Below are 15,936 nucleotides of genomic sequence, written 5' to 3'. Positions count from 1 at the left end.
ATTCCGATAAGTCTACAGATTCACAGGAAGGTCAAAGCTCTAGTATGTCATACATACAGAAGTTTTATGTAATAAAATTGTCTATTGGTTATAAAAGTACACAAACTATTTCAACAAAATAAACGTACTTCTTATAAATTCTACAATGAAGTTACTTTAGTGATGTTGAAACAAAATCAAACAGTATGTTGCAATCTCATTGTGAATTATTTCGAAATCTCTTGGAAAGTTGAATGTACCCTGTCAAAGTACATGTACTACAAAGAATTCCTCTGAAACTTGAATGTCACCAAGGATTTGAGCAATTAAACCAATTCTTTTCCTTACTTTTTTCTGCTTCAAGACACATACATGTATACAATAGAGAGACAGCAGGTAACCCATGTATATCAAACAGGTGTGACAATGACCTTGACTTGACCTTGTTCCTACTGAGGCCCATGAAAAACCGTGAGACCACAAACCTACCTGTAAGATGAAAACTGACCAATACACTCAGGGCGCAGGTTTATGGTCAAATAAAGCTTGAGCTAATATTAATACCTGATAAAAGTATCAATATTAGCCATCATAAATTAGGAACACACACAGACAGGCAGTCTCCTGGTTGTGTTGGTCCACATAAAGAATGTGCTTGCTGGCCATTTATGGTCAAGGCACATGTTAGATACTGGAGAATATAACCCAGTTTTAAAATAATCTGATGTCGGCCACATCTTAAACACTTAGGCTTAACACTAGAAATGTTAACAACGGGACACATCTGCCTGCTTTAAACTAAAATCTGTTCTCGAATCAAATGCAAAATGCCAAAGTACATATATAACAACCATATATTTATAGATCAATTATCAGCTACAATCAACACACAGATGAGTTTAAATACAAGCATGTCAATTGCCTCATAATTAATTGTACACTTAGGCTTCAATGCAAATTTTCGTGAACAATTACATAACATGATAAGCATATAGAGTTGTTTTTTTCATCTTGTGAAATGATATGTATATTGATCTGTAACAATAATTAAGAAATTCAAAAACATTGCTATATGTTAATAAATGTAACTATTTCAAGAAACAATTACCAGACACGTGTGAACTTAAGGATGCCAATTACTGCCTTATTTGTTTTCGTTGATGTGGTGAACTTAGAGGAAGCTGTTAGATAAAGACTTAACAGGTCAGTGCCTTGAGATAATACTCTTTACTTATTACCGAGGATTGTTCACGATTCTGTTGTTGTCCGATTGTATAAAACAGTTCAAGTGATGAACACACAGTTCTATATTGTTCAAAGAAAATCCCTTACATCTTTGTCAAAATATCAGTCATCAATGGATCAAAGCATGCTGCGTTACAAGTACACCAAATCCTTTTACACAGTATACAATTTGCATTCTGGCAAACATGGACTGCATCCAACGTCTGACTACGTTAAAAATAAATACATGCATATGATTTACTTACTATAAATCAACAAAATGATTTGTCAATGAACGTATTGATTATTTAAAACAGATGTTTAAAGTGACCAAATACTATTCAACCCGTAGTCATTCATTGACCGAGAGCTAGTGATCCTCTAACATCGAGGATGTGCCATCCCACAAGGTTTACCAACAGGTGTTACACTACTGCTATTCCTGTAGTACAGCTATACCAGATATGTACCTTTGCCAAACTCAGGTGTGTGTTACGAAGAAAATTTTAGGTTATGGGTCAAGACGCTTGACCTCACCGAGTGTTCTTAAAACAACTAGATAACTCTTCCTATCTAAACATTTGGAGTGTTTGCTGGTTTTTGTTTTAGAAAGAGAAACTATAGAATGAATAGCATGAATTCTGGCTCCATTGGTTTACTAGTGGGTGCTGAGAGGGTCTGTTGGGATGCTAGACTGGGGCTCCACAGTAGATCTTCCAGATCGGCACATGAATTCACATTATCTATAAATATACTCGCACAGCTTCCAAACAGTTTTATAACAAGTTCGGTTATTTTTACGGACGAGAATAATTTCTCGATCTTTTATAATTCTATTTTTTATATTGTTGCTATAATGACTCAAATTATGTACAGTTGTATAGACATGCATTACCTACCATTGTTTAACCCTCAACTACTTGCACGCTGTTTAGATTATTATATTATCTCCTCACAGACATTTCAAAACCAATTTCCATTCATCTTTCCGTTATGAGTGTCTGTTTTACATAGGAGTGATGAATCAGATCCAGTAGTTCACCCACAGATATATAACAGATGGTTTATGCTCTTTTTAACCTGAACAGGGTTGCACATATATACATACTTAACTTGGTTTCCAGACAAATTGATTTTGAGTCTGAACTAATGCAATAAGAAATTGTGCATATATACAGTAAGTTCTATCCTTAAATATACCTTGAAATCACCATCTTGTAGACTATCACAGACTATTTCACTGTATATTATAAGCTCAGCATGTTGAACACAATATTATTGAGCTGAAAGTTTAAAATGGGATAAAGTCTGCCATGGACACTTTTAGAAAATTCCACTGCAAGTTGTTTTGTTGATTTCATTTACTTACTATGAAGTCTGATAACCTAGACAGATACTTTCAACACATTCATATTTTGCTTCCTTACAAAAATATATTACTTCAAAATTGTTCATGGAAAGTTTTCCCATTTTTTCAGACACTTGTGATAAGGACCATTTTTACTTGTAATCAGCTTAATGAGCTTACATTAATTTAAAACGCTAAAATACGACTTAATTAACTTTGACATTAATAGCATATAAAGGAAACCTAGGCTTACTTCCTCCATCTGAACATTATACCAGTTTTATACAACTATAGTGGATGAGCTTAACACAGGACATGGACTTAATTATTACCTTATTTATCCTGCACAAAGTAGGGAATGAACTTATTGCAGAAAACTGAAAAACATTAGTTGGTCTTTTGACTGAACTGTTATGGAACAAAGAGGGCTTATTACCAGGCATGGGCTAATGGTTGATAAATACGGTAATGATAAAATATAGGGCATCAGTCAAGGTGCTATTCCTAAACCTTTTAACTCTCTGCACCATCCCTACATTGTTAATATTAGCTGGACACCATACAACCACACCATACCATTTAGTATTACAGTAATGATAAAATATAGGGCATCAGTCAAGGTGCTATTCCTAAACCTTTTAACTCTCTGCACCATCCCTACATTGTTAATGTTAGCTGGACACCATACAACCACACCATACCATTAGGTATTTCCATTACAAATATATCAAAGGAAAATTGTATATATATATATGTACGGCTACCAATTAATTAAACCATTCATCACTCCTGAAAACACAGGAATGTGTGGTATTAAAAACTATCAATCAATAATGCCTCTATCATTGTCAAATACCAGCACTGCCAGGAAAAACAGCTCTCAGCTCAAAAAAACAGAATTTATGATACCTTGTGTAATGAACCATGGAGGGAATAAATTGGATATATAACTTTTTTTACAGTTAAGGTAAGAAAAAATCCCATAAAATGCTGTTATTGAATTTGTTGACCCATAGACTATATAGAATGCTCCCGTTACAATGAAACACACAGGGTGTATCAAACACACAAATAAACACCATGTTTCCCAATATCATATTTGATGCTGCTAACAGTATGCAGTATATGTCAACAAAAGATCGAAATATAAAAAATGTTAACGATAAACTGATACAGGGTAAAATGACATGTGGGGCCCCTGTGTGAGGAGACCTCATATCCGCGCGTTTATACGAGGGTAAATGAAGCGAGACTATTATTATAAGCCTCTACCAACACCTGGCGATCACAGGAGCATTAATAATGCATTTGTATTTAGTTTTTCTCCTAGCACAATCCCAACTGAACTTTAAATTGACATGTCAGAGCTACCACACACCAGTCTAGATGTTTATCTTGATATATTGTTTACTGATACATCATGATGATTGTAATGTTGAAATTAAACCCATGTAAATAATCCAAGTGCAAAAGATTCTTACATGGTATCAACCTCGTGTTTGTTTGTGAAATATTATATTATTGATTCAACGTTCAAAGGTTGGATTACTAGTAAGGTTTTAATGTGTGACAGTTGGGCTGTCTTACAACTTACCGGTGTTACATACAACATTGCTTATGTTTGTATGTTTGTTACAGACACGCATCAATGTCAATTAATAGATAAAATCCTACTTATACACTGAGTAGTGCTGCTGGTTTATGTATATACAATATACCCTCCATTTGATGAGTTTAAAGTGACTTTAGATGTTTACCAATTAGAGGGTCAAGAACCGTGGCAGTACTATAAGGCATACATCGTATACAACAACCCAGTTAACTATACGACTGACTCATATACAATACAGTGTATAGTGGAAGTTTGTATTAAGTCTGGGTATAGACACACCATATGAATTAATCTAACTTCTCATACGTTTTCTCACTGGAAAAAGAAATTATAAAAGAAATTTAAAAATCTACACTGTAACACTTCCTGTGTGTATGTATAATCATAAACTAGGTGACTTACCTGCCTTGGACTATCACGATAGGTATTCCTCGTTACAGGTAAACCTCAAACGTAGGTATCCCAGCTTTAAAACCCAACGAAGTAAAATGCCTGAGATGACACACCTATGATAACACAAACATCTACAGATTTCAGCCAGTTATTCACCACACACCGCTACCTTCCTGTGTACATATGCTGTGTGAAGGTTTTATCTGTGTACAGTCAACACGAAAACGAAACCCGAAAACGAAGTCTGAGTAGTGCAATGTACTAGGCGAGCTGTCAGAAAACCCCTGTCAGTAGCTAGTGTACTAGGCATGCTGTCGGGCAGTAGCTCTCCTTTGACTGTTTTGTATGTAGCCTCCCATTTAATCTGGCTCCGAGTACTGACTCTATGCACAGTATAGCATATTATAGCATGCTAGTCCAACCAAAGTCGATGGTGGTCGGTGCGGCTGAACTGTACAGTACAAATACTAGTGGGCTTCATGCAGCTCATTATACAGGGAACCAAAATAGGATGATCTGTCTAAATGATGGGAATTATAGACAGGTCCCTTCCTGTGGCAATTAAGTTCTATTAATTCTGACAGCCAGATGGCATTTACATGTATTATAGGTGGATAAGTATTTCACTGTATCGTTTTAAAAGGTATAGAATTAGCTGAGTACCATCATTGGAACTCCCTGACTGTATCATTAGTACAGAATGGCAGTAAACTGTGATCACACAAGGACAGTTATGTCCTAAAACACATGTATCATTAGTACAGAATGGTAGTAAACTGTGATCACACAAGGACACTTAAGTCCTAAAACACAGGTATCATTAGTACAGAATGGTAGCAAAATGTGATCACACAAGGACACATATGTCCTAAAACACATGTATCATTAATACAGAATGGTAGCAAACTGTGATCACACAAGGACACTTATGTCCTAAACCACAGGTATCATTAGTACAGAATGGTAGTAAACTGTGATCACACAAGGACCCTTATGTCCTAAAACAAAGGTATCATTAGTACAGAATGGTAGCAAACTGTGATCACACAAGGACACATATGTCCTAAAACACATGTATCATTAATACAGAATGGTAGCAAACTGTGATCACACAAGGACACATATGTCCTAAAACACATGTATCATTAATACAGAATGGTAGTAAACTGTGATCACACAAGGACACTTAAGTCCTAAAACACAGGTATCATTAGTACAGAATGGTAGCAAAATGTGATCACACAAGGACACATATGTCCTAAAACACATGTATCATTAATACAGAATGGTAGTAAACTGTGATCACACAAGGACACTTATGTCCTAAAACAAAGGTATCATTAGTACAGAATGGTAGCAAACTGTGATCGCACAAGGACACTTGTGTCCTAAAAAACATGTATCATTAGTACAGAATGGTAGTAAACTGTGATCACACAAGGACACTTTAGTCCTAAAACACATGTATCATTAGTACAGAATGGTAGCAAACTGTGATCACACAAGGACACATATGTCCTAAAACACATGTATCATTAATACAGAATGGTAGTAAACTGTGATCACACAAGGACACTTTAGTCCTAAAACACATGTATCATTAGTACAGAATGGTAGCAACTGTGATCACACAAGGACACTTATGTCCTAAAACACATGTATCATTAGTACAGAATGGCAGCAACTGTGATCACACAAGGACACTTATGTCCTAAAACACAGGTATCATTAGTACAGAATGGTAGCAACTGTGATCACACAAGGACACTTATGTCCTAAAACGCATGTATCATTAGTACAGAATGGTAGCAAACTGTGATCACACAAGGACACTTATGTCCTAAAACACATGTATCATTAGTTTAGAATGGCAGTAAACTGTGATCACACAAGGACACTTATGTCCTTAAACACATGTATCATTAGTACAGAATGGTAGCAAACTGTGATCACACAAGGACACTTATGTCCTAAAACACATGAATCATTAGTACAGAATGGTAGCAAACTGTGATTACACAAGGACACTTATGTCCTAAAACACATGTGTCATTAGTTTAGAATGGCAGTAAACTGTGATCACACAAGGACACTTATGTCCTAAAACACAGGTATCATTAGTACAGAATGGTAGCAACTGTGATCACACAAGGACACTTATGTCCTTAAACACATGTATCATTAGTACAGAATGGTAGCAACTGTGATCACACAAGGACACTTATGTCCTGAAACACATGTATCATTGAACTGTGATCACACAAGGACACTTATGTCATAAAACACAGGTATTATGATATCAATAGATAACAAGTCACCAACATCAGATGTTAACAATCTTCAGGGACCACAAAGGTATCATTAGTACAGAATGGTAGCAAACTGTTATCACACAAGGACACTTATGTCCTAAAACACATGAATCATTAGTACAGAATGGTAGCAAACTGTGATCACACAAGGACACATATGTCCTAAAACACAGGTATCATTAGTACAGAATGGTAGCAAACTGTGATTACACAAGGACACTTATGTCCTAAAACACATGAATCATTAGTACAGAATGGTAGCAAACTGTGATCACACAAGGACACTTGTGTCCTAAAACACAGGTATTATGATATCAATAGATAACAAGTCACCAACATCAGATGTTAACAATCTTCAGGGACCACAAAGGTATCATTAGTACAGAATGGTAGCAAACTGTTATCACACAAGGACACTTATGTCCTAAAACACAGGTATCATTAGTACAGAATGGTAGTAAACAGTGATCACACAAGGACACTTATGTCCTAAAACGCATGTATCATTAGTACAGAATGGTAGCAAACTGTGATCACACAAGGACACTTATGTCCTTAAACACATGTATCATTAGTACAAAATGGTAGCAAACTGTGATCACACAAGGACACTTATGTCCTAAAACACATGTATCATTGAACTGTGATCACACAAGGACACTTATGTCCTAAAACACAGGTATTATGATATCAATAGATAACAAGTCACCAACATCAGATGTTAACAATCTTCAGGGACCATGTTTGGATATACAGTTTACATACCACAAACATCTTGGCTCAAAAAATATTTTGTAGCTTCTGTTTCAAAGAAACATTCAACCTCCTCAAAAAACTAATAAACAATCACAAAGACTTGGAACAATTTACAATGAATGAGTTTGTAGGAAAAACCTGGATCATATATCTTGAAAACTAGAATGCTGAGACGATGCCTAATTGGCAACTCTGGCATTTAGTGTTTGGCTATGGATTAAGACAGGCAGTGACAACCATATGATGCGAATGCCGCGGGGGCTGATTGTGTGATAAAAAGGCTACATACTTATATCAGCCTTCCCAGCAATTCTCAAGTAATTGGTATGACTTTTACAGCAATCAAAATGGTCCACAGAAAAAAACACCACAGACTTGATTGTAATGTCTGTCTGTGAAGTACAGTTGGTTTGTTTGTTACTGAAATCATTTCCATTGCAAAAAAACTGATCTGTGTTAAAGTTTAGGCTTTTGACGCACTGTAATCAGAAAAATAATTTCCTTAGCAACTGTGCAGCAATTTTCACAAGAAATTCAAATCTTTGATGCAAATGGATCTAAGGTAATTATTCATCTTTGTTATATACAGGTTTCTGATCATTGTACATTTGTTGGTTTAGGCAAGAGAGGTTTGTTTACATTCAAAGAATCAGAGGCTACTGGTACAAGATAAAAAAGTCTGAACTATTCTTACCACTAAACCTGGGTTATAACGTGTTAACGAGCTGATGATCTGTAAGAAACAATGTCTGTTGTAACAGAAGCATGTCAGAAATACATTACTGTCACTTCAACTCATCTCCAGACTACTACCACTACAGAATGGTGGAGTGTAACCTAGTCTGGTGGTAGGCTCAAACATAAACATGCAAATCACAAATATAATATGGCATATTAGGCTAGCTCTTACGTGAAATTAGCGAATTTGGTAAGAACATAGGAGGACAGAAAACAAGAAGTGAAACAGAATGGAAATCTATTTGTTGACAGCACAAAAAATTGTAAAATGGACATGCAAAGCTTATTTTTGCCATTGGTTCAATTTTTTTCTATTTTTAGTTGATGGTGGGTGGCACAGTGGATGAGCGCACGCAGGTTTCACCATGACAGCTGGGGTTGATTCCCTGATCATAAATAAAATGGTATCGGTCATCTAGAAATAAATCCGTTTTATATTTTTCTAAATGTTAATTCAATGTATGCAGTCCTAAAACGTGTCCAATCCAGACAAAAACCTGTATACATCAAAACCTGCCAATACATGCCAATGTTTACTAGTCCTTTTCTCCAACACTTGTAGATTTATAATGTTCTACCTGAACAGTAAAACAGCTCACAAACCACCCCCAACTTTGGAGTTGAAACATTTTATAAACAAGACATTCATCGACCCTATAAGGTCAAGATTCGGCCCAGTCAGTCGACAATATAGGGGACAAATCACCATTGGTGTCTATTACAGATATCAGATAACGGTCAAACAAGGGCGTACATGTCCAAACAATAGCAGCGACTCTGTGCTATATGTGTCCATCAGACCCAGGTATATATATAGATATATATCAGATACTATCTTAGTAGTGTTGACAAATCCTTATCAAACGTATAAATTACTACAGGACGCCAACAGTTCCTCTGTATACCTTTACCCATACAGGTCTGTGTATATATGCAAGCATTTAAGACTTGCAAGCTTTATAAAAAAAAAATAAAAAATCATGTAATTTAAAATGTACTCAAAATTGCATGTCATCATACTAGATCTCAAGACTAAAAACAGAAAAATATCCAAACTGAGGGAAATTAATAATGATATGTTTTTCGGCCTTTTAAGCCTTATTCACTTATTCGTGCTGAAAATACTTAACTGAACAACTTTATTTTAAAAGTCTCAAGACTGTACTGCACGGCAGGGTTCAAATTTACAATATGATATTATGAATTATAAATGGCAGGCTGCCAACATATGTGATTAGATAGTAAAATGAGTAACACCAGTAATTTTTATTTACATTGTCTGTCAGGAGTAGTAAATAAAGTCTATTTATACTCAGCAGCAAGTCTAAAACGACGTCTCAAGATGCGAAATGTACATAGAGTCTGAAGATTGTAGTCGTTCATATATTTATTACTGTATAACGCTCACAGATATTTTCTTTTTTAATTTATATCAGCAATTATGAACCAGCTGTTGATATTAATATCCATGGTCAGCTGATAGATATGTTGTCCTTCCAGTTCAGTTATTTATATATTCCTAGAGATTCCGCTGTTGCCATCAATCCTGTGAATGCCAATATTACAGCAAAAGTTTGATTCAAGTGATATGCTTGTGAATTAGTTACATATTCAGATGGTGTATTGGCAGAAGGTGTACCTATAGGGGCATGCAGTGTTATACTAGTCTCCGTGTTTTGTTTATTTATATTTTTACCATCACATGGACATTTAAAACTATTTATCCCTATATATATATATATAGTGCTGCATTGGACTAGTAATGAGTATCTGCCAACCACAAAGAATACCTGGGAAATCATGTACATACAGGTAGCTTGCTCAGACAACAACCGTATGTAAAAAGCCTGACCAGGGAGACTAGCCTACATTTTGATACAACGATGTCAATATTTAACACACATTTCAGTACAGAATTTTACTTCCCTATAGTTAAATGCTGGTGACTATTAGAATGGCTCCCTATCCTATTTTCTAGTGATCTGTCTGGTTAGTATTGTAGCCATTTATGTTCAGATAATTGTCCACTTATGGTCAGTTGATACCAGCTGTGTGGGATGTTCACAGCTCTTGAATTACAGCCAGACTGACCAATTGTACACTAGCTATTGGTACTGGACCAGACAGATTAACCCTTGACTGGCCTATTTAGGGCCAGACTCTCTTATTCCTTCTTGGCTGGCCATTCGCAGCTGGGCTTTACCTGCATAAGGTTGATGATCCAAGTGACCTCAGGTAATGTGACTGACCACTGGGTGTTGTCCTGTGTAGTTTAAATGGTACCTAATACACACTAATATACAGGTAAGGTCAGGTAAGGGTTTTGTCCTCCCCCGTAACACCTCAGTACTAAATAATGTAGGCATATTCCCTGATTAAGTTTATTGGGCAATGAATACATTACATCTGCCTACAGAAGCATGCTGCCAAGTTATTGTACCAGCTGTGGAAACGACAGTTGAAGGTTAGATGAGTGATTTTATTTTCGCTCAACACTATGTTTATTCTATTTTACTTGAAACTCATATTCTTAAAAGAGCTTTTCATTCTGGCCAAACTTGAAAGTTTAACAGAAAAGGAAAAATGTTCGCCCAGACTGGGATTCGAACCTGGGGACCTCCGAACTCTGGATGATTTTGCTCTAACCGACTGAGCTATATGGTCGCCAACTATTGAACCAATCAAGTTCTGCTATATATGTCACCATTCCAAGCGTCATTGTATTCATACAGAGGCCCTGATTAAATTAGTAAGATGTCTGCGACCAGGTTTCCAACCGGAACCATCCAGAGTCTACCCACACAAACGTGACCAGCGATACATTGATACAAAGTCTTGGTTTACTGATCAACTTTGTCCTAAAGCCATGAAAGCAATCGGTCATAAATTCCTGCCCACTTGGTTTACAAGTATCTGGCCATCATCACAGTATCTGTGTAAATCGCCATGTCTGATCATTGGTACAGAATCACCCCCTCTGGCCATCCTATACTGTAGGTATGACAGACTTCACACATTTACAGACCATAAAATCTTCTATATCCATCAGTCCGGTAAATACAGGAACATTATACCTGTCCCCCTGTTTAGCACAGTATGTACTGGACACATGGCATTCAACATTCCGCTGGTCAGTTGGACAATACTGGTGAGAAAGTGGCATAGTGGTCACCTAGGGTCAGCTGAGGTCAGATATAGTAATGTATCTGATACACAGTGGGATTTATATGAGAAAGCTTGNCCCCCCCACACACACACACACACACACACACACACAACCCTGCTGTCCGCTCCACACTGCTGCTGCACTCCCCTCAAAACAGAGAAACATTTACCTCCCCTTGACATAGCAAATAATTTAACTGCAGACTGTCGTCACAGCTGAGCCAGGTACCTAGTTAAATGTTCTGTGAAATGAGATGCAACAGAATGCAATATTTTCTGTTCCACGATGATATCACACTGCGTTGTGCAGCGATACGTGAAGTGTGGCTTCCACATGTACCCAGCAGGGAGTGGCCGTGGATTTGAATATTTATTGGGACATTTTACAAGCATGCAATACAGAGGATGGGGGAATTCAAAAATTTGATTTCACACTAAGCAATATGATTTTATTGGCTTTGAATGCCTCTATACTCTGCAGAACATAACAATAGATTTTCATGGGGAAAATAAACACATTGCATCAGCCATCTTAGATTCATGTAGTCTGCAGCCTATATTGAGTGCTATATGTAATCAGAGCTAGCTTAACAATAAAAGAATTGAATTTGACACTTTAAGATTGAAAATATCTTCTGTGGTGTATTTAAATTTCATTTCAAACAAAGAAGTTTTGTATGGGGCCTTCCAGACAATATGACAAGTTTTTAAAAGATGGCTTTACACCAAATAGACCACTTTAAATCATATAGCAAGGAAATGTGTATATATGCAAACCTCTTTGCATTTCTATAATTACCGCTTAGAGATTTTTGATAGTGTAATCAAGAGATATAATGACTTTGTAGACCGATGTCTTTACATAACCCACTGGTACCACTGTACTGGTGCCATCCCTGATCAACACCGATCAACATATTCTTCTGGTGCAGACCTCATAAAGACCTATACACAGACTCATTGGTACATCATTGATTATATTGACACAAACTAAAGCCCACATGGTTTTTCATAAGTATCCAAACAATGTCTGTAAGGTCCAAAGAATATTGAATTTGTAAGGAAAACTTATTCTAAAATATCTATTTGCATATTCTCACAGTATAAATAGTAAATGACCTAAGCAGATCTTTGCACAATTGTGGGGAATCCTTGTGCTGCCAGGCTATACTGGCGTACGTGACACTGTGGGTTTAGACTAGTAACAATCATCAGGATATCTTAAAGATTTTATAAAAGGAAATTCTGTAAAAATGGCTGTGTCTGTTCATGCAGACAACCTTTCCTTCAATGGGAAAAAATATGAATAGAAATGCAAGTAAGAGCAGACTGCAGACATCAGCCTGAGTGAGGCCTTAACTTTTCAAAATTATTTTTTTTGTCACAAGTGGCCATTGGTTCCCTACCCTGTCCTGACAAATATATGGCCAGTTTTGCCCTGGCTGTCAAATGTGGCCAGTATTTCATCTGCTCTGTCAAATGTGGCCAGTCTTTCCCTGGCTGTCAATTGTAGCCATGATTTCACCTGGTTGTCAAATATGACCAGTCTTTCCCTGCTCTGTACCACAAATTTGCACAGATCATCCCTAAATACTAGTAGATCACTGACGGCTAGGATTCACCTTTAAACTGTCAAGTAGCTTGTGACACACAAACTTTCCATAAGATACATGTTTTGGCTCTGTATCTGTGAGCAAATGCAACACTGTTTTTCAAAGGTCAGAGAGTCAAAATTATGCAGGGCAAAAATGTAACGGATTACAATAGGGCATTTTACTTCTCCACCACTTACGGCAGAATACTGTCACAAGAGATAGGGCGCCTACTGTATAACATTACCGTGTCTTTATCAGATTCCATACACCTTCAACACTCTCACTGTTAATGACACCGGCTAGGCAGACCTTAGAGAAAGAATTTCTCACAAAAAATATCACCAAACATTAAAATATCTTTTTTTTAAAAGTTCTCTGCCCATTAGTTAAAAACTTAATTACTTTCTCTGGTACTTGATAGCATTGTAAAGAAGATTCAAGAGCTCCCCTGATGAAATATGAGTTAATTTGGACAGGCTAGATACACCTGTCAGGGTGCAATTTAACCAGTACAGGTAAGGCCAAGTTACATCCCATATCTTTATTACACAACACACAGATAACATGTTACATTATGACTCATACCTGTCCTTGCACCAACAAAGATCATATTTCATTTAATATCTCAGACCCAAACGAACAAATATTAAAAAGCCTTGACCTTTGACCTATGACTAATTGTGTTATACTGTATAAGTTTGTGTTGTTATTGTTTACTTTTTCCTGCTGTTCAGATATGTAGTAAATATCCAATGTTTACGATAGCTTTAATGTAAACCTATAAGACCAGACCGACTCCTTAGGTGGTTTGGGTTAAGTCAGCAACGTTTTTACAGGTTTTATATCAGTTTTCAAGCATGTATTACACATTTTAAAGCAGGGACAAATATATTTCTGTGAATATTTAGATTTCATTGTGACAAAATTTGATTAGAAACAGGGGTTCTACATCTGAGATGTATCTGATATATGCTGATGTAATAGTAAACATGAATATTTTGTATTCTACAAGCATCTAAATGTATGTTGTCCATTTTTAATTCCAAGCTATTTGATGGAGATTTAAGTGTTAAATCCAATCGCAAGCTGTAATAGAGATTTAAATGTTAAATTAATGGATAATAAAATAAAGTTGAGTGGTAACTTGAATACATGATTACAATAGGGCACCTCTAGCTGTTGTCTTCCTTTCACCATTGAACAGAGTCGATCAATACCAGACAAGAAAACTGGCGACTCCAGCATGGAATGACTTAGCTATTTTTATTTATTTTGTCTTTTACGATCTCTAATCATTTTCAATTTAGAAATAAACATGGAGGCCGACCAGAAAATTATCAGTCCTGCAGCCTTCTGCCACGTGCACAGTCAACCTGATAAATCAATTTTGTTATGTCTATAAATTGCACAGAGTATCATAAAATTGCAATACATTATACAACAAGTACAAACATCATTGCCAAGCCCACAAAGTTAAACTCGGCTGGTTTATCTAGGCAGCTTATCGGAAATGAAATATAAAGACATTTAAATTAGTACAAAGCAGTAAGCTAGTTAATTCAAATATAATGAGTTTTTTTTATATAATGTAGAATCTTTCACTTTCAGCTTAAGTTTTATAGCATTTCATCAATGTATGCTACCAATACTGAGGAGTCACCTATCTACAAGCTTTCAATTTTTTTTTCTAAAACCACCAATCTTAGCAGCTAACATGAATTCCAAGTTAAATTGTGCATGAACTGTATTCCATTACATAGCTTTTCTTCTGCAACAACAGAACAAAAAACATGAAATATTTTCATGAAGTGCAGTTTTTCATTGGTACACTAAGTGAAGTCATTATGGTTTGGTATGAACATATATGTATTTTTTGATAACATTAAATACAAAATGTTTTAGACTGATAATTCAAAGCTGTCTCTATTTGACAAATCCAAAGAGGATTGTGAGACACTGTGAAACTGAAAAAAGCATATCAATCAAAAACGAATTTAAAAATTGTGGGATTCAGCGAGTCAGCATGCCCTTCGTTTAACTGACTCAGCAAAGAGGAATTTATAGGAAAAAGCAATAACAAGTGTGAGAGGTGATTTGAAAAGAGAATGGAGTCGTAGCCTGGTAACAGCTCCTACCTGTATAAATTACATGTACTGATTACATGGGTTGCTTACCTGTATAAATTACATGTACTGATTACATGGGGCTGCTTACCTGTGTAAATTACATGTACTGATTACATGGGGCTGCTTACCTGTGTAAATTACATGTACTGATTACATGGGGCTGCTTACCTGTGTAAATTACATGTACTGATTACATGGGGCTGCTTACCTGTGTAAATTACATGTACTGATTACATGGGGCTGCTTACCTGTGTAAATTACATGTACTGATTACATGGGGCTGCTTACCTGTGTAAATTACATGTACTGATTACATGGGGCTGCTTACCTGTGTAAATTACATATACTGATTACATGAGTCTGCTTACCTGTGTAAATTACATGTACTGATTACATGGGGCTGCTTACCTGTGTAAATTACATGTATGTGTACTGATTACATGGGCTGCTAATTATATATAACATGATACTTGATAATTGAATGTCAATGGTAAAATTACATGATACAGTTGGAGGTCAATGGTTTACATAAAAGTGAGAGGCCAATGGTTTACATAAAAGTGGGAGGCCAATGGTTTATATAAAAGTGGGAGGCCAATGGTTTACATAAAAGTGGGAGGCCAATGGTTTACATAAAAGTGGGAGGCCAATGGTTTACATAAAAGTGGGAGGCCAATGGTTTACATAA

At 36.2% G+C, this 15,936-nt stretch overlaps 1 protein-coding gene across 3 annotated transcripts in view; it reads right to left on the bottom strand.

Moving 5' to 3' along the window:
- LOC110459127 (band 4.1-like protein 1) overlaps nt 1–15,936 on the bottom strand; it is a 131,214-nt gene that overhangs the window by 53,931 nt on the left and 61,347 nt on the right. Inside the window, exon 1 of one of the 3 annotated variants that reach the window (XM_021511227.1) lies at nt 4,566–4,905. The exons of the other annotated variants lie outside the window; for them this stretch is intronic. The gene's annotated coding sequence lies outside the window, so the exon portion shown is untranslated. Of the gene's footprint in view, nt 1–4,565; nt 4,906–15,936 lie in introns of those variants that run through there. 3 annotated transcript variants of the gene reach the window in all.

This window comes from Mizuhopecten yessoensis, unplaced genomic scaffold (genome assembly GCF_002113885.1).
Source record: "Mizuhopecten yessoensis strain PY_sf001 unplaced genomic scaffold, ASM211388v2 scaffold9973, whole genome shotgun sequence".
NCBI classification, from domain to species: Eukaryota; Metazoa; Mollusca; class Bivalvia; order Pectinida; family Pectinidae; genus Mizuhopecten; species Mizuhopecten yessoensis.
This window is presented reverse-complemented; position numbering and strand designations above follow the sequence as displayed.